General features: G+C 36.4%; 1 pseudogene; it reads right to left on the bottom strand.

Moving 5' to 3' along the window:
- Window positions 1–23258, bottom strand: part of LOC107139739 — a 115577-nt pseudogene extending 92319 nt beyond the window's left edge.
- Between the last annotated feature and the right edge of the window lie 1738 nt (window positions 23259–24996).

Below are 24996 nucleotides of genomic sequence, written 5' to 3'. Positions count from 1 at the left end.
CAATGGAACCACTCAACAATAAAAACATGAGCCAAAATGAATCTTTCCACTTTCAAGTCAGGTTTCTTGTCACAGCAATGAGAAAACAAATTAACATAAGGGGAGAGGAAATAGTTGTTTTATGTAAAATGTCCTCTAGGACCTCTTTCAAGAGGTAACATTTAAGTAGAGACCTAAGTAGAAGTAGAAGCAAACCATTCAGATACAAGAAAGATGGATAAATCTGAGTACCCTAATCCTGAGGGAAGAGCACATGAGCATGGTCAGATGAGGTTGAAGCTAGCCAGGGATCACAGCCTGCAGGCCTCTTAGGTTACAGCAAGAATCATGAGGATTTTTGCTAAATGTGATGAGAAGCAAATGAAGGGTTCTGAGCTATGCAGTGATGTCATCTTAATAAGTTTTATATTTAAATGCATGAGCTACAGTTCAAAAAATAGAATGGGGGCTAGGACAAGAGTCAAGGCAGCACCATGTTTGCTTTATTTTTAACCCTAATAAGTATTGGACTTTACTGAATTTTTTCTGCATCTATTGAAATGATGATTCATGTGATTTTTCTCCTTTCATTTACTCAGTACAGAAAATTGCTTGAAAACATATACTGATATTCATCATCCAAACATATAAAAATAAACCTACTTGCTCACAATGTTGTTGGTTTTTTTTTGTTTGTTTGTTTAGTTTGGTTTTGGGGTTTTCATGCTGACATTTTTAGCTATTACATATTGAATGATTTCCAATCTTCTTTGTTTTGCACGCACAGAATGTGGTCTCTATAAATGTGGTCTCTACTTTCAGATTTTGTGAAGCTTATTTTCTGATTAAGTCAGATTTAGTAAATGTCTTGTGTACTTTAAATTATTATGTTTTCTTTGTTTCGGTACAAGATTTTTTTTCTTTCCACAATTTTTATGGGTGCATTATAGTTGTACATAATGATGGGATTTGTTCTTACATACCCATGCATGTATAAAATATAACAATATAATTTGGCCAATATCATTTCCCAGAACTTCCCCCTCCCTTGGTCCCTTTCCACTGTTGATCTCCCTTTGATTTTCATGACATTCCCACCCCTCCCAACTTTCTTTTCCTTTTTCCTCTCTAGCTTGCACATATGAGAGAAAACATATGACCCTTGGCCTTCTGAGTTTGGCTTATTCCCTTTAACATAGTGGTCCAAGTTCCATCCATTTTCCTACTAAAAACATAATTTCATTTCTCTCTATAGCTGAATAAAACTCCATCGTGTATGCATACCATGTTTTCCTTATCTATTCAGTTGATGGACACCTAGGCTGGTTCCTCGTTTCACTGTTGTGAATTGTACTTCAATAAACATGGTTATGCGTGTATCACTATAGCATGATTACTTTAATTCTTTAGGATAAATACCAAGGAGTAGTACAGCTGGGTATGGTGGTTCTATGCCCAGTGTTTTGAGAAACCTCCATACTGATTTCCATAGTAGTTGTACTAACTGCAGTCCCACCAATAGTTTAAAATATTCCTTTTTTCCACATCGTTCCAGCATTTATTATTTTTTATATTATTGATGACTGCCATTGTGACTGGCATAAGATAAAATCTCAGTGTAGTTTTGATATGCATTTCCCTACTTGCTAGTGATGTTGAACATCTTTTCATATATTTGTTGGCCATCTGTATTTCTTCTCTTTAGAAGTGTCAGTTTAATGCATTTGCCCACTTATTTATTGGATTATTTGGTTTTATGTGTTATTTTTTTTTAGTTCTTTATACTCTGAATATTTATCCTCTGTCAGAAGAACAGCTAGCAAAGATTTTTCTCCAATTCTGTAGGTTCTCTCTTTACATTCCAAAAAGTTTCCTTTGCTGTGCAGAAGCTTTTTAATTTGATTCCTTACCATTTATTAACTATTGGCATTATTTCCTGAGCTTTAGTGGTCATATAGTCCAGCTATTTTGAAATATCTATTACATTATTGTTAACTATAGTTACCCTATTATACAATAGAACACCAGAAAATATTCCTCTTATCTAACTATAACTTTGTACCTCTTGGCCAATTTTTCCCAACTTTTTCCCATCTTTCCTCTTCAACTTCTGGTAACCATTATTCACCTTTCTACTTATATGAGATCAACTTTTTAATGTTCCACATTTGGGCAATATTGTAAGGTACTTATCTTTTCATGTCTGGCTTATCTCACATACAAAGTCCTCCAGGTTCATCCATGTTGTTGCAAATAAAAAGGTTTTATCTTCTTTGTGGCTAAATTGTATTATATTGTGTACATACACTGTATTTTCTTTGTCTGTGGATATTTAGGTTGATTTCATATCCTGGCTGTTGTAAATACTGCTACAATAAACATGGGAGTACAGAGATGTATTGACATTATGATTTAGATTTGAGGTGTCCCCCAAATATTTATGTGTAAGACAATGAAAGAATTTTCAGAGGCAAAATGATTGAATTATGAAAGGTATAGCCTAATCTGTGATAAATTATGAAAGGTATAGCCTAATCCATTAATATGGATTAACTGGGTGGTAACTATAGGCAGGCTGGGTATGGCTGGAGGAAATAGGTCACGGGGAACTTCCCTTTGCAGTTTATATTTTGTCCTTGGTGAGCACATTGCTCCCCCCACCCCCCTTTTTCTCCTTCCTAGTTGCCATGTCCTGAGCTGTTTTTCTCTACCATACCCTTCTGCCATGATGTTCTGCCTCTTCTTGGGCCCAGAGCTGTTGGCTGGCTATGGACTGATCCTCTGAACCCATGAGCCAAAATAAACTTTTCCTCATTTACATTATTCTTGTCAGGTCTTTTGGTCATAGTGACTATAACAGCTGACTAAAACAACTGACTTCATTTGCATTGAATGTTATTCAGCATTGGGGTTTGTTGGGTCTCATAGTAGGATTTTTGTTTTGTTTTGTTTTGGTACCAGAGATTGAATTCGGGAGCACTAAACCATTGAGCCACATCCCCAGCCCTTTTTTGTATTTTATTTAGAGTCAGGGTCTCACTGAGTTGCTTAGGGCCTCATTAATTGGCTGAGGCTGGCTTTGAATTCAAGATTCTCTTGCCTCAACCTACTGAGCCACTCTGTAAGTGTGCACCACCACGCCTGGCGTAGTTTTATTGTGAATTTTAAGGCACCTCCAGGATATTTTCCATACTGATTGAACTAATTTACATTCTGCCATTCCACCAACATTGTATAATGGGTTCCTTTTCTCTACCTCATCACCAACATTTATTATCTTTTATCTTTTGATAATAGCAATTCTAACAGGAGTTAGGCATTATCTCACTTCGGTCCTGATTTGCATTCTCTTGATGACTAATGTTGAAAATTTTTTCATATACATGTTGGACATTTGTATGTCTTCTTTTGAGAAATGTCTATTCAAGCCTCTTTCCAATCTTTTTAATGGCATTATTTGGGTGTTTTGGCTGGTGAGTGGGTTGAGTTCCCTATATATTCCTTAGTCTTAGCTCCCCATCAGATGTATAGTTAATAAATATTTTCTTTGATTCTATAGGTTGACAGTTTTTGTTACTGGGAAGAATCATGTTAGCTTAGTGTAATTCCATTTATTTTTACTTTTGTTGATTATGTTTTGGGGGTCTTATTAAAAAATCATTGGCTATACTGATGTCTTAAAGTATTTACCCAATTTTCTTTTTCTAGTAGTTTCATAGTTTCAGGTTTTACATTTAGGTTACTGACCCCTTTTTTTTCCAATATATTTTGCTTATCATTTGAGATAGAGTTTTAGTATCATTCCTCTGTGTATGAATATCAAGTGTTCCACACATCACTTATTGAAGAGTATTGTATATAAACTCCTGTTTGTTTTTCTGTCTTTGATTACAGGAGCCGTCACAACCAAGAAACATTTTCCCCCTACACTGCTTAGAGCTTAAGTCTAAACTAAAGACCCATTTTTATTCTCTGTGTTATGACCATTGTTCGTCCATCTCACTATGAATGTTGCTTTTGGGGTGCACTCACAGCTCTACACAAGTGCCTTGAACTTCCAGGGAAAACATACATTCATAAGAAGAAGAAATTCTTTATTCTCTATATAGCATGCATCTCTTTAAAATTTTACTTATAATATCAGATTTTAGTGATAGAGCTTACTTATGGTCCCTATCAGCACCCATGACTCCTATACTACTTCATAGGTACACAGGAGGATGACCATATGTCTTCATTTGCCTGTTTGAATCTGCTAATTAGAAGTGGTCTCTTGGTGCGGTCTGTGTTTATATGGTTAAGTGGCTGCTATCAAAAAAAGAGGTAAAACTGAATAACAATAAGCATGTAAAATATGAATAATCCCATCTATTTATTAGTAGTTAAATGATGTGTATATAAAGTGTAAATACGTTATACAAAACAATTAAAAACTATTTGAAAATACTGAAAATTTACCAAAAACTATTTTTAGAAAGTTAATGGATTTGGAAGATTTGCCATTTTTGTGGCTTTTAGCCAAAGGGATGACATGTAAGCAGATGAAATACATATAACAACTGAAGCCTAAAGGTGGGTGAAATGATTAAACTGGCTTTTAAAGTTTAGCTCTATGTAAAGTAGGGCAATAGTGACTTCAAAAAGATTGTGACAACTTAAGGGCTTTTAAACTCAGCCTAACAGAAAGACACAGGACACGGGCAATATATAGTCAAGTTCTTTGCCAGAATATAACACAAGTGACCTCTAGTTCAATTCTAAATGGAGTCCTCATTTCCCTCTGGCACTCATGAACTCAGTCCACATTCCTATTGGCATTCTGGCCTTCTGATCTTCCACCAGAATCACCCATAAAGTTCTGCTTCAACATTCTAAAACTTTTCCAACTTGCCTCTCTAAACTTTTCAAAACTCCTCCTGCAAATCAGCTCCAAAGATGTCTAAACCAGATGGTCAGGTTAATCACAGTAATAATTCCAGTTCTAGGAACAAATTTCTGTTTTAGTTAGCACTTCACTGCCTTTTTCAGCGATGATAACAACTTAGAGGATAAGAAGTTTATTAGGGACTCACAGTTTTAGAAATCTTCTCCAAAGATAGCCAACTCCATTGCCCTGGACCCAAGATGAAGCAGCACATCATGGGGGAAGGGCCTGGCAGAGGAAAATTACTCAGCTCGTGGCAGGGTCAGGAAGCAAAGAAAGGCAGGGGGTTGGGGACACAGGGATGATGAGCAGTTCCAGGGCAGCCCCCCAGCAACCACCTTCTCCAGCCATGGCCCAGTGGCCTACAGTTATCAATAACCCAATTCATTCATTCAAACTGTATGGGTTGATTAGGTTACAACTCTCATAATCTACCATTTTTACCTCTGAATATTCCTACCTTAACATAGGAGCTTTGGGTGGGACACCTCATATACAAACCATAACAACCTTATACTATGAACCTCCTCTGAATCTTCCCAGCTCTCCTGCTCAATAACAGGAGCCCACTTCTGGCCCAGTCAACAAATCATACAATGTTACTATCTTCAAAATCATTAATGTTTATTGTGTAGGTGTCTTTTTAAAGAGAATCCAGGCTGCTGTCAATCAATTATTTATAGTAAGGGGTGTTTAGGGTATGAATCATGTAAGAATTGATATCTACAGCTGTATTTATATGCCTGTCATAACAAAATACCCAAAGCCCGGTGCCTTAAACAATAGAGATTCATTTTATCACAATTTAGGAGGTAGAAATTTAATATCCAGATGTCAATTGTTGTTGTTGTTGTTGTCTAGTTTTGAGGTCTTCCGCTGGCTTACAAGTGGCTCACTGTGTCTTCACGTGGTCTTTACTCTGTATGTGTCCACGTCCACATTTCCTCTTCTTACAAGAAGATGAATGAGATTGGATTGAATTCCTAATACACTGAGTGATCTATGTCAGCCTGATGTATGAAGCTTCCTGAGGGCAACAGCAGTGAAAACAATCCCACCCTAATTTTTTCATTTTCAAATTATTCATCTCTTTCAAAAGTGAACTGGGTGTTTGGAATTCCACACATGAATTTTGGAGTGACAAGTAGCTGCAAAAATAACAATAGATACTTAGGAGTTTCTTTTGTTTGTTTGCCTGTTTGTTTGTTTTCAATCAACTGTTTTATCTTTTTCTTTTTCTGAACTTATTGAAACTTTTAATAGGTCTCCAGAAATATTTGGCTGAAGTCAAAAATATTCTTCTATCTGCCCAATTTGTTATGACAAACTGCAATCATGATCAGGGACCAGGTAAATAAATCACTTTTTGAATTTAATTAACAAGTAAAAAACGCCAAACGCATTTATCCTATAGCTTCAATGCTCTTTAATAGAATTGCTGCTCTCCACCACAAATTGTGCAATATGGTAAAACTTATATTTTGTTTATGTCAACCATCATGAAAAACTTGAAAGATTAAGTTTGAAATGTAGATCAAGTCTACATTTTTTCCCCTTTAAGTGAAACATGGCTTTTGAGCTCTTTCCTATTCTATGGGGAAAACAATCATTTTTATTTTTAAGACTTTAATGTTACTGCCTTAACAAAACTGTGCCATTCCTAATACACTGAGTGATCTATGTCTACGTGATGTACGAAGATCCAATGGTGAGGGCAACAGCAGTGAAAGCAATCCCACTACTCAAGATTTTGATTATTTCAGAAACCCTTATGGCTAGAGGCCCCATGTAAGGATTTTGCTTTATACTGGAAATCTGAAAAAGGAGAATGCCATTATGATGTGCAAATTAATTTCTCTAACTCTGACATTTTTGTGCACTGAGTTTCTCAAAAGAGAATCTGAAAATCAGGAACTGGTCATTATATGTTATCTTTTGATAAATTTTCAATGGAATTTTTGTCTTTTGGGGCATGAACAAATGGACAATGTTTGTGATAAGGACTACTTCTTATTAGAGACTGAGTACATTGTAATCTGTACTCATGGAAGAGCTTGGGTCAATAGAATTTATTAGTTTTGAGGTTTTAGGAATGCCATTCCTTAGAAATATTAGTTGACTAATAAGCCATACACACACACACACACACACACACACACACACATAAGAAAATAATCTTTCATTACAAGAAATTTTACAACATATGGCTCTTTTTTGATGTACTTATCACCTTATATACCTTATACTTTCTAGTGTACTATAATGATAGTTGTCGAAAACTATGTTATTATTTTATCCCTTGTTTGATATTAATTTCTGTGAGGCAATTTTAGTTTATTTATTTTTTTTCATTTTTTTTCAGAAATGTTAGTTTAAACAGGATATTTTTGAACCACATTCTCTAGGACCACTTTTGTTGACCTCTGTTTTAGAATAACATAGTATTTTAGAAGTTACTAGACTAGTTGTAAATAATTATCTTTTACCATTATTGCCAAGAAAATATTTGGATTGACAGTTCACTTAAATTACATTTTGATGGGGGTTGGGATTGTAGCTCAGTGGTAGAGCTCTCACCTAGCACATGCGAGGCCCTGGGTTCAAACCTCAGCACCACATAAAAATAAATAAATAAAGGTATAAAAAAATTACATTTTGTTAGATGGCAATTACTATGGTTAGGAAGTATCCCTTAAAGTCCATTTGTTCAAGGGTTAGTAGCTAACCTGTGGCACCATTAGGAAGGGTGGAATTCTTCAGAGATGGGACCTAGTGGAAGGAAGTTAGGTCATTGGGGACATTCCCTAGAAGGGGATATTGAGATCCTGGATTCTTTGTCTTAAGTCTCCTTCTCCACTCACTTGCCATGAACTGGATCCTCTGAAACTGTGAGCCCAAATAAACCTTTCTTCCTTTCAAGTTGATTACTTCAGGTATTTTGTCACAGTAGCTAAATAACATAGCAAGTAGTTAGAAAAAAATTTTTTTAATTGGATAATAAGAATCTGCTTTTCTTTGACTATTCAAGTAAAGCAATACATTAATTTAGCCAGACAGGTAGAATTTTTATAGAAAGTTTTGGGAAGAAGTATACTAGAAATTTCTAAACAAAATTTGATGATCTCAAAAGGGATAAAACAAAAAAAAATCCAGTAAAAAGTTTCATTGAGTTCTTCCTTGTTTAGGGATGGGTCTGACAACTCTGACTGACCTCCATCTGAACAGGGTTGTGGTGGAGCTAATTCTTTGTAGAAAGTAGCTTTTTATCCCCCTCTTTCCTCCTGTCACTATACATGGCAACTGTCACCTAGATTCTCAGCAAAAGTGTTCCTAAATTGATTTTTAATTGCTATACCAATTGAAGCTTGGAGAAATCTAATAGAGTTAGTTAAAAGTAACATTGTCTATGTTTCCCATCTACAAGTTGTTTTTGATTGCTGATTATGTGCAGTGCTGGCGATTGAACCCCAGGCTTTACGCATGCTAGGTGAGCACTCTACCACTGAGCTACATACCCACCTGTTTTTGAAGCTTAAAGAGATTTTGAAGCTGAAATAGCTCTGGGGACAGATTTCCACAGACTTATAGCCATTCTCAGTTGTAATAAGCACGGCCAATAGGAATGCTCTGAGGGCAGAGGAACGAAGTGGAGTGAAGTAAATGAGTTCCCTCAGCCTTTGTCTAACATAAATCAGGCTCATGTTGAGGAATCTCTTTCCTATTGATGAAAATTGTCTTAACTTCAATTATTGGCTTTTTGGGGAAGATAAACAGAAAGTCTGGTCAATCCTCAGCACCACATAAAAATAAAGGTATTAAAAAATTACATTTTATTTGCTAAGCAAAGAGCATGTTGTTTATACTTATTCTGCTCTTTATTTTCATCCATGAGATAATTATGATTTGCATTCATTGCGTATTTCATTTGTCCTCATTGTTTAAACTGAGAGTTTCTGAATTTCTACCCGTAACTATGATCATTCTCCTAAGATTTTGATTCCTAGTTTTTTCTTTAGATCTTCAAAGTATTTATTGTGTCTTCCTACATAAGTAAATAAGGTCCATGACAACTGAAGCAACTTTATAGGACATAATGAGTAAAATTAGATTCCTGGTTTTAACAGGATTCTTGAAATGTCTATCAAGATGTCAAGATATCTTACTCGATGAATAGCATCAATTCATCAATCCAAGACTGAGTTACTCATCAGTCACCCAAACCAGCTTTTCCTCCCAACTTGTCCTCTTAGGCTAATTTTACAACCAAAATGAATAGGCCAACAACTGAGCGTCAGGTTTTACGTATCTGCCTTTTTCACTCTAAGCAGTTTCCAAGACTTTTTATTCTACCTCTGCTATGACTCCATTTTTTTTTAATTAGGTGACCTTAAGTGAATCACTGAATCTCTGTGGGCTGCAGATTCACAATCTGTAAAAGGTAATAATAATGCTAACTACTCCCTTGGATTTTTGTGAGGAGTCAGTAATACATGTATAATGTGTACTTCATTTCCTGGAACAAAGGAAGCCTTCAATTAATTATTCCCTTTCATTTTCCCAAGTTTCTATCTGAATCTCACCGTGCTATTTCCAAACCATATCAATGCAGTGTTTCCTAAGTGGTCTGTCTACCTTTTGTTTCTCCACATTCAAAGCAGTCCTACAGATTACGGATGTATATAATCCAAATCATGTAATAACCCTGATCAATAGACTCTCATTTCATATTGCCTGCAGGTATATCCAAAGCTACTTTGCAAGATATTAAAAACACTATTATATCTCTTGAGTTTTATTTTTTTTTCTGTTTTACTTCATTCTATTTACCCCACTTTAAAAAGTACTAGCAGAAAAATATTGCAATTTCCTCAGTGGGAATGAGAACTAGGAAATTTTGTAGTAATATATTCATTTGACTGATTGATTTGCATTTCCTTTTCATCTAAAATGTGTTTTTCCTGGATTTAATGAAAGCAAAGGAAATATAGAACTTTGGCTATGAGCCACAGTTAATTTTGAAATTATTTATAAGAACTTGTTTTCCTGATTTTTAAAATAACATGAAGATAACCTAAAGGTTATGATTTTAATATTAATTGGTAACATTGTAAGGGAGGAAAAATATCTTTTCTTCTAACCCCATACTAGGTTCATAGCTGAGAACTCTATTTAAAAAAAATAAGACAAATTAACATGAGAAAAGCATATGAACTTATTTAATGTAGGTTTTATATGACACATGAATATTTATAAGGCAGTGAAGACCCAAATAAGTGGTTAAATATGTATATTTTTATGCTAGGTTTAATAAGAGAGTGGGTCATCTTGGAAAAATATGATTAAATGAATATAGTTATATAATATCTTGAACTGGAAGAAACACTGGAAGACTTGTTTGCTCAGATTTTTGTCCAGTGCAGGGTTTCATTAGTTTGGGGATACTCCTCCAAAAAGAAGGATGATACTTTCCTCTGTGTACAGGAGAAGCACCCCAAATGTAGGTGTTATGATCTATTTCAGGGAAGAAGGGAGAGGGGGAAGGTGAAAGTGAATTGCCTGCTTCTGGAATTTTCTCAAATGCCAACATTTTATATTTTGAGGGGGTGTTTGCAGAACCCCATTATTACCATGCTCTGGAACCTCTCATTTATAATATGCTTATTTATTTTCCTCCCACCTCTCCAAAGTTCTATTTCTCCTTTTGTTTGCCAGCTTCATTTAATTTAATATTTAAGTTTAAAAACATGTTTATAAGAATTAACCACTAAGAATCTTATGGACATTTAGAAATACTGCTATAATTACGTAAATTTTATTAGTGTTTATTTAGAGTCCACAGTATGCCAGAGGCTGCTAATAACCACAAATTAGAGAAAATAAACTTTTACATTACAGGAATAAAATCTACCCTGTAACCATCTCATGAGTTGTAAAGAATAAGTGAAATACTCCACACACAGTGCTTTGAACCATTCAGAATAAATGAATGAAACTCTTTTAAATAATTTATGTTATCAAATATGATCGTCCAGCTTTTTCTAAAAAGTTGAAAAAAAGGTGATGCCTTAAGTTTTGCCACTGAAAAAGTCAATCGGCTACAATTTCACAACTTCTCTTGTTCTTGTTAGTGAAAACTCTGTTTCAACAACACTGGAACCACTATATTTTTGCTGTCTTCTTTTCTGTAGTTTTTCCATTAGTTATGGTCAGATCAGAAGGCTTAAAACTCTTAATAGATCCTCACTGGCAGGTTAATACAATGTGAACTGTTTATCCTTTATATTTGGCCCCAAATGACCTTTCTGTTTTTTCCCAACACACCTTCTTTTCAGATGCTGCTCTTTAACTACTTCAAATATTTTGCAGTTCTTGATCTGTATTTTTTCTTTTCTTAACTCTTACCTTTACTCATATGGAGCCCTTAACCTGGAACACATTACTGAATAAATAAATAATATTTATTGAACATCACAATGTGTCAAACACTATGCTAGCCAATAGAGAAGCAAGCGTCCAAAACACTTTAAACTCTGTATTCATGAAGTTTATGTTTTAGTGAGGAAAACAAACAATCATAAATAAATTAAAGTGTTATTGAAATCACAGTAAACTTAATGAAGAAGACAAGTAGCTGGAAATTGAGTTTGGTCAGGGATGATTAGAGGAGAAGCTACTATAGACATAATGGTTAGAATGCTGTTTCTGAGTACATCACAGCTGTTTTTGTCTTTCAAGCTATTATATCAGAATTGGGTGAGGTAATCTCCAAGTAACAGGAATTTCTCCTGGTTCTGGAGGCTGGTAAGTCCAAGACCAAGGCAACATCAAATTCAATGTCTGGTGAGAGCCTGTTCTTCATAAGTGATGCCTTCTTTCTATGTGTCTTCTTGTGGCAGAAGCTTATATTTTAAAGGCACTGGAAATTGAATACTTGTCCATGCATGAGGGCACAATATGCATGACATAGTTACCACCCAAAGCACCTATCTCTTAATGTTACATGGAGATTATATTTCAACATATGAATTTGGGGAGAATACATTCAGGCCATCACAAGAACTTATTATAAGGGACCAGAGGAATTAGTCGATTCAAAAGTAGGAAGGATTTCTAAGACAGAAGGCACCTATTTCACAGAAACTTGAAGAACAAGATTTATATAAGGACCTACAAAAAACAAGTATGTCTAAAATGCAGATGTGATAGGGAGAGAAGAATCAGGAAGATAGGAGTAGTTGTGAAGTCATAAATATAAGAATTAAAGAAAAGAGTTAAAAGACTGCTACAGTAGCACAAAAGAGAGAGAGATGACTAAAGTGGTGGCCACAAAGATGGTGTTATAGTTTGTATATGAGGTGTTCCCCAAAAGCTCCTGTGTTAAGGTAGGAACATTCAAAAGTAAAATGATTAGATTCAGAAAAGTTGTTACCTCATCAGTCCATCATAGTTAAAATGGACTAACTGGGTGGTATCTGTATGCAGGTGGGATGTGACAACAGGAAATGGTTTACAGAGGATGTACCCTGGAAGGGTTCATCTTCCCTACAGTCCCTTCCCCAAACCTGCCTCTGCTTCACAGCCACCAGGAGTGGGACAGTGTTTCTTCATCATGCCCTTGCCCCATGATGTTCTGCCTCACCTTGGGCCCAGAGCAATGGAGTGGGCTGACCATGGATGAGCCTCTAAAAATGACAGCCCCAAATAAAGTTTTGATCCTCTAAGTTGTTATTGTCTGATATTTTGGTCACGGTGATGAATATCTAATAACTAAAACACAAATTGGTACCTAGAAGTGGGTTTGTGGCTCTGACTAACCTGACCATCTGATGGTTCAGATACCTTTGGAACTGATTTGCTGGAGGGATTTTGAAAAGTACAAATGCAAGCTGGAAAAACTTTAGAATGATGAAAGTCGAGCTTAATGGGTGATTCTGGTGGAGCTCAGAAGGCCAGAATGCCCATAGGAATGTGGACTGTGCTCACAAGATATCAGAAGGAAATAAGGACTATGGGGAATTGGACAAGAGGCCAATTGTGTTATATTCTGGCAAAGAACTTGGCTATATATTGTCTATGTCCTATGTCTTTCTGTAAGGCTGAGTTTAAAAGTCATAATCTTTTTGAAGTCAATATTGCCCCACTTTCTATAGAGCTAAACTTTAAAAGCCAGTTTAACCTTCTTACCTTCCTTTAGGCTACCATTATTATATGTATTTCTTACATGTCAGCCCTTCGGCTAAAAGCCATAAAAATGGCAAATCTACCAAATCCATTAGCTTTATAAAAATAGTTAAACTTTTTTTGATCAATTTCCAGTGCCTTTAAAATATTTTTCTATAATATGTTTGTATTTTTATATGCATCATTTCATTACTAATAAATATAAATAAGTAAAATTATTTATATTTTTATGTTTATTATTATTCAATTTAACTCTATTTTGATGGTAACTATTTAACCACATAAATACAGACCACATCAAGAGACCACTGCTAAATAATAAATTTACACAGGCAGCCAGAGCAACTATTCAAAAGAAAGAAATTAAAGAGATATGAATAGGAAATGAAGAGCTCAAACTATTTCTATTTATTGACAACATGATCCTATATTTAGAAGACCCAAAAAACTCCACCCGAAAGCTTCTAGATTTCATTAATGAATTCAGCAAAGTAGCAGGATATAAATTAACACCCGTAAAGCAATTGAGTTACACTACACCAATGACAAATCAGCTGAAAGAGAAATTAGAAAAACTATCCCATTCTCAATAGCCTTAAAAAAAATAAAGTACTTGGGAGTCAATCTAACAAAGGAGGTGAAAGACCTCTACAATGTAAATTACAGAACATGAAAGAAAGAAATTGAAGAAGACCTTAGAAGATGAAAAGGTCTCCCAAGTTCTTGGAGAGGCACAATAAATATTGTCAAAATGGCCATACTACCAAAAGGGGTATACAGATTTAATGCAACTCCTTTTAAAATTCCAATGACATTCTTCATAGAAATAGAAAAAGCAGTCATGAAATTCATAAATAAGAGGCCCAGAATAGCCAAAGAAAGACTCAGTAAGAACACTGAAGCAGACCTTAAATTATACCACAGAGGGGCTGGGGATGTGGCTCAAGTGGTAGTCCATTTGCCTAGCATGCATGAGGCACTGGGTTCGATTCTCAGCACCACATAAAAATAAAATAAAGATATTGTATCCACCTAAAACTAAAAAATATATATTTTAAAAAATTATACTACAGAGCTATCATAATAAAAACACCATGGCATTGGCACAAAATTAGACATGAAGATCAATGGAACAGAACAGAAGACACAGAGACAAACTCACATAAATACAGTATCTCATACTAAACAAAGGTGCCATAACCATGTATTGGAGAAAAGATAAGCTGTTCAACAAATGGTCCTGGGAAAACTGTAAATCTGTATGTAGCAGAATAAGATTGAACACCTATCTCTCACCCTGCCCCAAACTCAACTCTAAGTGGATCAAAGGCCTGGGTATTAGAGCAGAGAGACCCTGCACCTAGTAGAAGAAATGTAGTCCCAACACTCTAACATGTCAGCTTAGGAACTAACTTCCTCAACAAGCCTTCTTTTACAAGAAGTAAAATCAGGAATCAATAAAAGGGTTTATTGGTTTCAAACTAAAAAGGTTTATGGTTTATGGTTTCAAACTAAAAAGCTTCTTCACAACAAAGGGAACAGTCAATAATGTGAAGAGAGAGCCCACAGAATGGGAAAAAGATCTTTGCTGCTGGCACCTCAGAAAAGGCGTTAACCACCAGGATACATAAAGAACTCAAAAGCTTAACACACACCAAAAAAAGACTCAATAAATTTGCAAAATTTAAACAGATACTTCTCAAAAGAAGAAACACAAATGGTCAAAAAAAATTATGAAAAAATGTGTTCAACATTTTTAACAATGAAAGAAATGCAAAATTACCCTGAAATTTCACCCTACTCCAATCAGAATGGCAATTATCAAGAATACAAGTTCCAACAAATGTTGGAGAGGATTGGGGAAAAGGGTACACTAATACATTGCTAGTGGGACTGCAAATTGATTCAACCACTTTGGAAAGCAATATGAAGATACCTCAAAAAATCAAAATGGAACCACCATTTGACCCAGTTAAACCACTACTCAGTATATATCCAAAGTAGTTAAAATTAGCAAACTACTATGATGCAGCCCCATCAATGCTTATAGCAGCTCAATTCACAATTGATAAGCTACAGAACCAACCTAGATGCCTATCAACAGATGAATGGATAAAGAAATTGTGGTATATATACACAATGGATGTTTTCCAGTAAATGGAAGGATCTGGAGACCATCATGCTAAGTGAAATAAACCAATCCCAAAACTCCAAATGTTTTCACAGATATGTGATGCTAACCCACAATAAGGTGGGGGTGGGGATAGAAATTCAATGGACTATATAAAGCGGAATGAAGGGAAAGGAGGGGATGGGTATAGGAAAAACAGTAGAATGAACCTGACAAAACTTTCCTACATACGTATATGAATACACCATTGTGAATCTCAACATCGTGTGTACTCACAAGACTGGGATCCTAATTAGAATAAGATATACTCCGCGTTTGTATAAATATGTCAAAATACACTTATTATGTATAACTAAAACAAAACAAAAAAAAGATTCTTTAGCTTCAAAAAAATTTTACACAGGCAAATGAAGATGTATTAGTCATCTTCCTGTGTGCCTATGAAGTAGTCTAGGAGTCATGAGTGCTGACCCATAAGTAAGCTCCATCATTAAAGTCTGTATTAGAAGAAATTTTGTAAGAGATACATGCTCGAGAGAGTAAAGGATTTCTTCTTTTTAAAATTTACTTATGAATTTGGGTTTTCCCTGGAAGTTCAAGCACTAGTGTAGAGCTGTGAGTGCACCCCCCAAAAAAAATTCACAGTGAGATTGATAAACATGGACATAACATGGAAAATAAAAATTGTCTCTTTAGTTCAGACTTAAGCTCTAACCAGCTGGTGTGGGGAGAAGGGCATTTCCTCTCTAACGTACATAGTGCTTAGTTGGGATAACTCCTGTAAACAAAGAGAGAAGAGCAAACAGGGGTGTACTGATAGATAGACCTCATGGGAGGTACTCAGAAAAATGAATAAAACCCTAAGAAGTGGTTTTGAATTCAAGCTTAAAATCATCTTTAGCTAAAACAATGAAAGAGGTTTGTGAGGCTCAGTTTTGGGGTGGTGAGTAGGAAAATTATGTTAAGGGCAAGGTTTGTTAAGAGTAAAGTTGATGCCTTCCCCCACTGGTAAGAAAACCCAGTGATCCAGCCAGACTTTTCTTCTTGGTGCAGAAAGAGACACACTGTTACATCACCAAGCTTTCCTTTATAGATGTAAATTTTCTTTTCCAAAAGGGTAGCTCCTCTACTTTCTGAGCTTCTCTCAAGTCTGCAGTTTCTCAAAATAATAAGCTCAAAATCATCCTGCACCAAAAAGACATGTTTTGGAGAGATTATCTTCTGGACTCCAATACCAGGATCCCATTTCCTATGATAATAATGAGGTGGAGGTGGGAGGGAATCAGTGCTTTGTAAAATACTTTAGGAAATGTTCAGAGAGCTATTGAAAGGCAAGAAAAGAATAAGAATATTAAAGGTTCTAAGAAATCCTCAGTTTAGGGAATCTATTTTACTTTATATATTCTAATCTTATTTGACTACAGCATAGTACTCTTTTGCTAATTAGTAAAGTCTTACAAACTTGTTTTATAAAATTTAATTTAGAAAAAGCTGCTGTTAGGATGCTGTTAATCTCCTTAACATCGATTCCTCAAATTAAAGAAGTTTTCCAAAATATATGGTTTCCCTTAATAATTGGCTATGGTTGAGAGGTCGCTGAACTGATCTAGAATTTTGTTAAATCATTTCAGCCATGTGGTGGTTCTAATGATTGGGTCCTGGGCTGATCAAGAGAAATGGGTGACCATGAGGTGGCTTGCAGTAGCACACATAACTTTGTTAGGCAATACTCTGACAAGTTAGCATGTTGGGAAGTCCCTCACAGTTATAATCTGGGAGCTACAACTAGATCACCCACCGCTCAGGAGAGAAAAGCAAGGAAGCCCCCTGAGAGGAGGGAAATTAAAGAGGATTATTTCTGTTTAGATGATGGAATTCTGCAATATAACAGGGAATCTCTGAACAGGTACAGTTCCACAGGGCAAATGTACCTTGGCATGATTATGGACCTGGGTTTATCTTTTGCTAGGTTTATCTTTTTAATCTTTGTTGGTTGCATTTGACAGGTCATTCAAAGCAGGCAGACTCTAAGAGGCTAACAATGTGCTTATCTGAGTTTGGTTCCAAATAGATGTATAAAAAATGAATTCTGGTGCTCAGAAAGCATTGGAGAGCTAACTAACAAGGGACCCATGGATAGAAGTCAGGTTTGACTCATTTATGTAAATCCTATTTCCCTGCTAGCCCTAAGAAGTAGTAGTACCAATTTTTTTTTTCTAAACTTATTTCCCCTTCATTTTAAGGTGTTTTGCAACAGTGCTAGATCAAGTATAGTAAGACTGATGACTCAATCATTAAAAACAGAATGAACACAGACTCTGGAAGTGAGACCTGGGTTCTGACTCCAGGAAATTGGTTAACATTCCAATTCTCAGTGCTTTCCTCTGTGGAATGACAATAATAGTACCTCAGCTTATGAAGCTTGACTATGGCTGTGTAAAGCAACAGGCCCAGGATTAGTTCTCAGAATATTTTAATATTCTTTTCCTTTTATCACTATTTTGGCTTCATGCTCTTTCTTTTATCTTTCTTGGTCCCTCAGACTCTCTAACCTAGAACTTAAAGTTAGTCTTCCTTTAATAGCCCCTTCAGCCACATTGTCTTGCATCACAGATAAGTGTAGCTGTCACTTTCTTAACTCCAACAGATCACAAGTTTCTTGAGATGCAAAAATTAAGATTGCCCCAGGGATTTCTAGTAATAACAACCACTAAGTCTAAGCTCAACTTTTGGTACTTATTATTATTTCCTTGTTTAAAAGGATATATTCTTAACCAATTTGCAAGAAAGTGTTGGTATGTACAATCTAATGTGTGTTCTGATCAGGGCCTTTCTGTATCCATGGAAATTATATTGTGTATCCCCCTAAATAAATTGCTTAACCAGTGTCAAAGGAATCTATTATGATACTCAAATCCATCTTGAGAGTTCATTATATTTTCATCCCATTTTTTCAGTCATTCTACTCATGACCAAATAAAATATAATATTCTAGGCTCCCATTCATTTAAAAAAAAATTATGTTTTAAAGGCCTGCTATGTGCTAGGTACTGTTTTAGGTACTGAGAGCATGAAAGTAAATGAGACAAATACTGATCTCATGGATCTAAGTTTCCAGCAATCAGATACTGTCAGTAAGCAAGTCAACATAAAAATAAGCAAGGTAATTACAAAGTGGATAAATTCCTAGAATGTTGCTGAGTCTAATAACAGAAGCAAGAATCAGAAAGGCAAATAGTTTAGAAAATCTCAGAGCTCCTACTTCTCTCCCAGACAAAACCAGGATCAAGTGTTCAGAGCTATAGGAGCCTAAGTAGATCTGAAGATGGGGGAATAGGAAGAGGACCAAAGTCCTTCTTTGGGGTAGAGCATAAGAAAGAGGCAAGATTACATAATTTCTCCCAGGCCCTCTATGTTTTAGGAGTAGAAGAAATATGGCTCTGTTATGTCTGTGCACATGATATAAGACATCCCAGAGAACACTATGTTCCCCCAAGATGTTTTATAAAAATGCAGAAATGCAAAGAGAGTCATGATTTTGCCCTGGTACACCAAAGAGGGCTTGAAATGTTATTGGGGTCCCTGGTCACAGTCCTGACTCTGGGGATCTTAGGTAAGGCTCAGATACCCACCAAATCAAAAGTCTAATAAACAGAGAGGATGAAGAAGAAAAAGGAGGAGGAGCAGGAGGAGCAGGAGGAGGAGGAGGAGGAGGAAAGAAATTTATTTTTGTTTGGCCAAAACTCTAAAGATAGTTAATCCTCTAAAAACTGTCTTCCTCATTCTGACAACAGATTTAGGGTAACATAGGGGAAAGAAAAAGACGGAGACAAGAGATATGCATTTGCATAGCAATTGCTATGCAATTTCAATTCCTATGCAATTTCAATTGCTATGCAATTTCAAATCTGGTTCTGAGAAATTCTGCTGGCATCCTCCTGACACCAGAATTTGGGGAGCAGTTTCCATTCTTTTTCTGTTTCCAGCATGAAGTATTGTTTACAGGAAGTTGGAACTAAGAAACAGCCTAAAGAGAACAAGAAAGAGGGGAAAAAATGGAGTGAGTCAGGGAAGGCAATGACTGGGTCTTTCTTTAAATCACCCAGTTTTAAGAGTTCCTATTTCTTATTACAGTAATTGGAGCTTAGATCCTGACTTGAGAGATACTCTTTTGGTATTTTGAATTCTTAATTTTAACCCCAACTGGTGTGTTAAAGGAAGCAATTCCAATGTCCATTTGAAAAGAAAGAAAGAAAGAAATCACTCCTATATTTCTGCATAGAGCATTGAAATAAGATGGAAAAACAGAATCAAACCACTGAAGAATTAAAAGAAAACTCTAAAAGTAACACTTGCCCAATTAAACAGCTCATATAATAGTGCATGTGAAATTGACCTTCATAATGCTAACCCCATGGACACTTTCTATGACTTTTAAAGAGAAAAAGACTTCTTTTTTCTCCCAGTACCCACTGGCTTTACACAAAGCTTTAAGCAAATAAATGAATGCTTGTAACCACCTCCACACTCCCACCTAAATAATCAACGCTTATGAACATCTGATTAACTTGACCACATCCAAAGGTAGATAATTGCTTGTGGCTTCATATATAAGCTGAATTTCTTTGGTGCTAAAGTTAAATGCCACTATCACAGTCGGGCCCATGGCAGAAGACTTGAAAGAGCATAGTGCCTGCATTCTAAGCACTCCAAATTGCTTTATATACTCTGCCTCTCTCTCTTCTTTCTTGAATAACCAGTTTTAGAAATGTAATTTTTTTTAGTCTAGTAGAATAGTATTGTTAAAGTTGAAAAGTCTCAGAAAAAAACATCAAATATGTATTCATACATTCTATAAACATAAATATGTGTTTGTGGTTTTATTGTTGGTTTGTGGAAGAAAAAAGATAGAAACATCATAACCAAAAAACAGAAATCAAAATAGAAAACGAGTAAGATGAGTGGCTAGAGCCAGGTAGTAGAATAAATGCGAAGCTTATCCTGTAGAAAAGAATGAAGAAATTTTCGTCAAAAACAGCAACATAATTGTATTTTTGTGTTATAAATACATGTGTTTTTATTCACTGTCCTTCAGAACCAAGAAGAGCTCTTAAAAAATACTTAGTCTTTTTTTTTAAAATTGAAAGGGGATTACTTTTATGGCTAATGACTAGTTTCTAAATATTCACAATTTTATTTCATATATTTCAAAGCTTTCAGTTATAAACTCTGGAAATACTCAAAGATACTAATTTTTAAAGATAATTTTTTTAAAAGCCTCCAACACATGCTTTAACAACTTTGAAAGACCAGTAGGAGAGGCTCATGAGTGTGGAAGAACACCAGCCTCCTGTTTGGGACTCATAGTTGTTTGTGTCATTGTGAAAATAAACACCTGCCTGTGAGCCCAGACCATAGCAGAATTCATGACAGATCACTGAGAGCAGTCAGCAGGCTCAGTGAATGTTAGAAATCAGTGTATTGGAAACATGATTGGCAGTCAGCATTGTGGTATATGCCAGGAATTCCAGAGGCTTACTAAGCTAAGGTGGGAAGATCACAAGTTCAAGGTCAGCCAGGGCAACTTGAGACTCTTTTTTCAAAAATACAAAATAAAATGGACTGGGGATGTAGCTCAGTAGTAGAGGACCCCTGGGTTAAATCCCCCTACTGCAAAAAAAAGAGAGGAGAGGAGAGGAATGGGAGAAAAAAAAAAGGAAAGAAACATAAATTTGGGTAAGATCTCAGGCCCTTCGCCTCTAGGCACTTGAAGTATAGTGTGTTCAGGTTTCTTCCTATTCTGCGGCTTGGCAAAGTCTACATCTTCTCTTCCGATTCCATTAGCTTTCTAGAGACTTATTATCTCTTGACTTCTTCTGCCTTCTAGTCCTGGAAGACTGCGCTGTTGATTCAGATGTAAAAGAGATTTCTTCACTGTTTCTTCATTAAAACTACTGGCATTATGAAAATGAAAATGGGTATATGAGGATCACAAAATGGTAAGCCTTATTATGGAACATTTAGACTTTGACTTTCTCTTTCAGTCTTTTTTCCTCTGACTTTAAGCTCTCCTTCCTTTCAGGAACAAAGTGAATCTTCCCTGCCTCTCCTATAGAGAATAAGCAACTATTTTTATTGCCTAGGACTGTTTGGGGGTCTCATTGAACATCAATGACTTATTCGAGTACGGTGCAACTTCTGTACAAGTAATCTGCTCCCCAGAAAGACCCTCCAGGAAGTAAAATTGCACACCCCATTATAGAAACATGCTTGATGTGCCAATCAAGTATTATCAAGCTGCTAATATCTACCACTCTTCCCATGATGGGCTTTCCTCGTGTTCTTGGTTCGAGAGATTCAAGGGGAAGAAAGACAAAAATGCTGCCTCACAATGCCTATGTTTCAAGGGTGTGGCATGGGAAGGAAATAACAAGACAACGAACACACATGTGCAAAACCACATGCTCATGAAATGTAATTTCACATAGTGATCATTACTACCTGGACGACAAAGTAGTGTAGTGGGCTAGAGAATGACCGGGAGAAGGGCAAGTGAGCTGCCTATGGCTGGTACAGATGTGATCAGCAGCAAAACATTTCAAAGAAAGTAAGATTTCTATTGAGACATGAAAGTTGAAATGAAGACAGTCATGCAAAGTTCTTAGAGGAAAACACTGCAGGCAGAGAAGATAACTGGTACAAACGTCCTAAGGAGGGAACGGTTATTTCATGGTCAAGGGCCAAAGAGAAGAGCCTGTGGGCAGACATTAATGAGCCAGGGAGAGGCTGGGGATGGGCACAAAGAGCCTTCCAGGCTGTACTGAGATATTTAAATTACATTCAAATTGTAATGGAAAAACCCTAGAAGATTTTGAGAAAAGGAGCGGCATGATACAATTGCTATTTTTAAAAAGATCATTTCAGGGGCTGGGGTTGTGGTTCAGTGGTAGCACGCTCGCCTAGCATGTGCAAGGCCCTGGGTTCAATTCTCGGCACCACATAAAAATAAATAAACAAAATAAAGGTATTGTGTCTAACTACAACTAAAAAATAAATACTTTAAAAATAAATAAATAAATAAAAAGATCATTTTAGTTGGTGTGTAGTGAAAAGAAAACAAAAGGCAAAAAGAGAATGCATTTGAGAGGCTGCTATAGGATCATTTGGAAGATTATGGCCACAGAATTAGCTAAAATGAATGGATTTAAGTTATATTTTTTATGTGGATCCTATGAAACATGCATAAGAGATTGTCAAGTGGTAGGTAACCAAGGAATGAACAGAAATCAAGAATGACTCTGGGGTTTTCCTCACATAACACAGAGAAAGGAGCAGTAAATGGTGCATTTCACTCCTTGTGTAGCAAAGCCATAGTTTCTTTCTTAGGCTTCTAACATGCAGAAGATTCCACTCAATGCTATCGAAAAGCCTAGGACTGGAAACAGCAAGTGCATGCATGATTATTAATGTGTACCACACAGCATATAATGACATAAGATTTGTTATGGGGCAAGGGACTTTTCCTTCAGGGGCTTTTATGAAAATAATAGATTATTTGCAGATAGTTGTATCTATTTTATTTGTCTTTGAAATATTTTTAAAAAATACACTTTTACCAAATAGCTACATAGTTTAATTCAGAGATCACTTTAAATAAATAAGATGGAATGCCAGTTACAGATAAAAGATTACTGCAGATCCAAGATGGCGGACCAGAGGGAGGCAGCATTCTATGTTGCTCTGTGACCTGGGACTCAAGAAGTGAGAATACTGCTTCTCTACGAGTGATATTCCTGCCTCTTTGCAGGAATCATGGTCATCTTGCCTGCTAGTGCTCCAGGCCTCAGCGTCAGAGTAGGTCTCTCAACTACTCACCCATGCAGGACTACCAGGTACCCAAGCAGGACCATGGGTATCAACACCCGCACAGAACATTCGGCCACCCACCCAAGCAGAAATCACAGACACTGCTCGCACACAGGACACACCCAGCAGCTTCCCACGTGCAGGAACTCTGGCTGCCACTCCCCTGTAGACCCCCATCTACCAATGTGGGGCTTCTCCGGTTGGTGCCATCTTTGGACACTGCAGCATTGGAGATAGTCCCCTATGCATAGTAGCCTGCCTGCACCCGGGAAACTCACACAGGCTCTGAAGTCAGCCAACAGCCACATACTGCATGCCACAGAGCTCCTCTCTCAATTCATTGTCCAACGCCATTGCCCAGCTACCCCCACCCAACCTGATGCCTGATTGCTGAAAGCAGGCGCCACCATTTTGGGCCACCTTCATTACTATCTTCAATGGGAGCAACTCCCAGTTTGGAACTCCAGCTGGCCAGGTACCCAGTTTGTAACTCCCCGCTCTCCCCAGCAGTCACTACCTTGATACAGTGATACCCTGGTTACATTCACCATCCTGAGGGCAGAGATACCACCTAACAACAGACAACCCCACCTATTGGATGAGAAGGGAAGCAGGAAAGATACGAATCTCCAACCAAAACAATCCCTGTTTCTTCCTTCAAGGATTTTTCCCCCTCTCTCTCTATTCTCCCACCCTCACATCACAACATATGTGAAACCAAGTACTTTGCATGAATTAGGATTTCAAGAACTGGAATGTCTGAATATAATATTACAGCTGTGTTGTATATTCTTTTTTTTTCTCTTTTTCCTCCAATTTCTACTATTTTAACATTTTTTATCTTTCTTAATATATATGTGTGTTTCTTTTATGTACCCTACTGTCTTTCCACTTACCTGTCTACCCAAAATTACTTTCTCCCCCTTTTCCTGGTACTAATCTTTCTCTTTAGATTTCTCTTTCACACTTCCTAAGATATAATAACTCTATATCCTCACCTCCTATGCCCTCAGCATACCATCCTACTCCTCACCCTTGGTTCTTTCTCCACCATCAGACTGTAAGCCCTTTTACAAACCTCTTGAGTATATTGTAGATAATAATTGAATTCACCATTTCTGTACATTGTGACCGAACTGTAAAGATCTTAATAGCAAATGTTTGTTTTTAGGATGTATATGGTTTATATGGGGATCTGTTAACATTGTCATTCATCCAAAAGGAGAAATATTAGATCCCTACAGGGGCACTATAAGCCTCGGGGGTAAAAATGGTAGTGGCTCAGATCCACAGTGTTAGAAGGGAAGACACACAAGCAATATGAAAAGAAAAGGGAAGAAAGTGCCCCCAAACAAATCAAGATACCACATTATTAGAACCCATGACCAGCCCAGCAGAAGAAATGACAGAGAAGCAGTTCAGAATGTACGTAATTAAAATGTTCTATGAACTAAAGGAAGATATAAGAGAGAAAATACAGGCAGCAAAAGATCATTTTGACAAACAGCCACATAAACAAATACAGGAAGCAAAAGATTACTTCAATAGGGAGACAGAGGTTCTTAAACAACAAACAGAAATCCTTGAAATGAAAGAAACAATAAACCAAATGAAAAGTTCAATTGAAAGCATCACTAACAGAGTAGACCACGTGGAAGACAGGCCCTCAGACAATGAAGACAAAATATATAATCGTGAAAAGAATGTAGACCACACAATGAAAATGGTAAGAAACCATGAGCAGAATATTCAAGAAATATGGGATAGCATAAAAAGACCAAATTTAAGAGTTATTGGGATAAAGGAAGGCATAGAGGTACAAACAAAAAGAATGAGCAATCTATTCAATGAAATAATATCAGAAAATTTCAAACAAGAAGAAAGTTTTGGAAAAGCAAATTCAGGAGGCTTACGG

Source organism: Marmota marmota, unplaced genomic scaffold (assembly GCF_001458135.2).
Source record: "Marmota marmota marmota unplaced genomic scaffold, marMar, whole genome shotgun sequence".
In the NCBI taxonomy this organism is placed as follows: Eukaryota; Metazoa; Chordata; class Mammalia; order Rodentia; family Sciuridae; genus Marmota; species Marmota marmota.
This window is presented reverse-complemented; position numbering and strand designations above follow the sequence as displayed.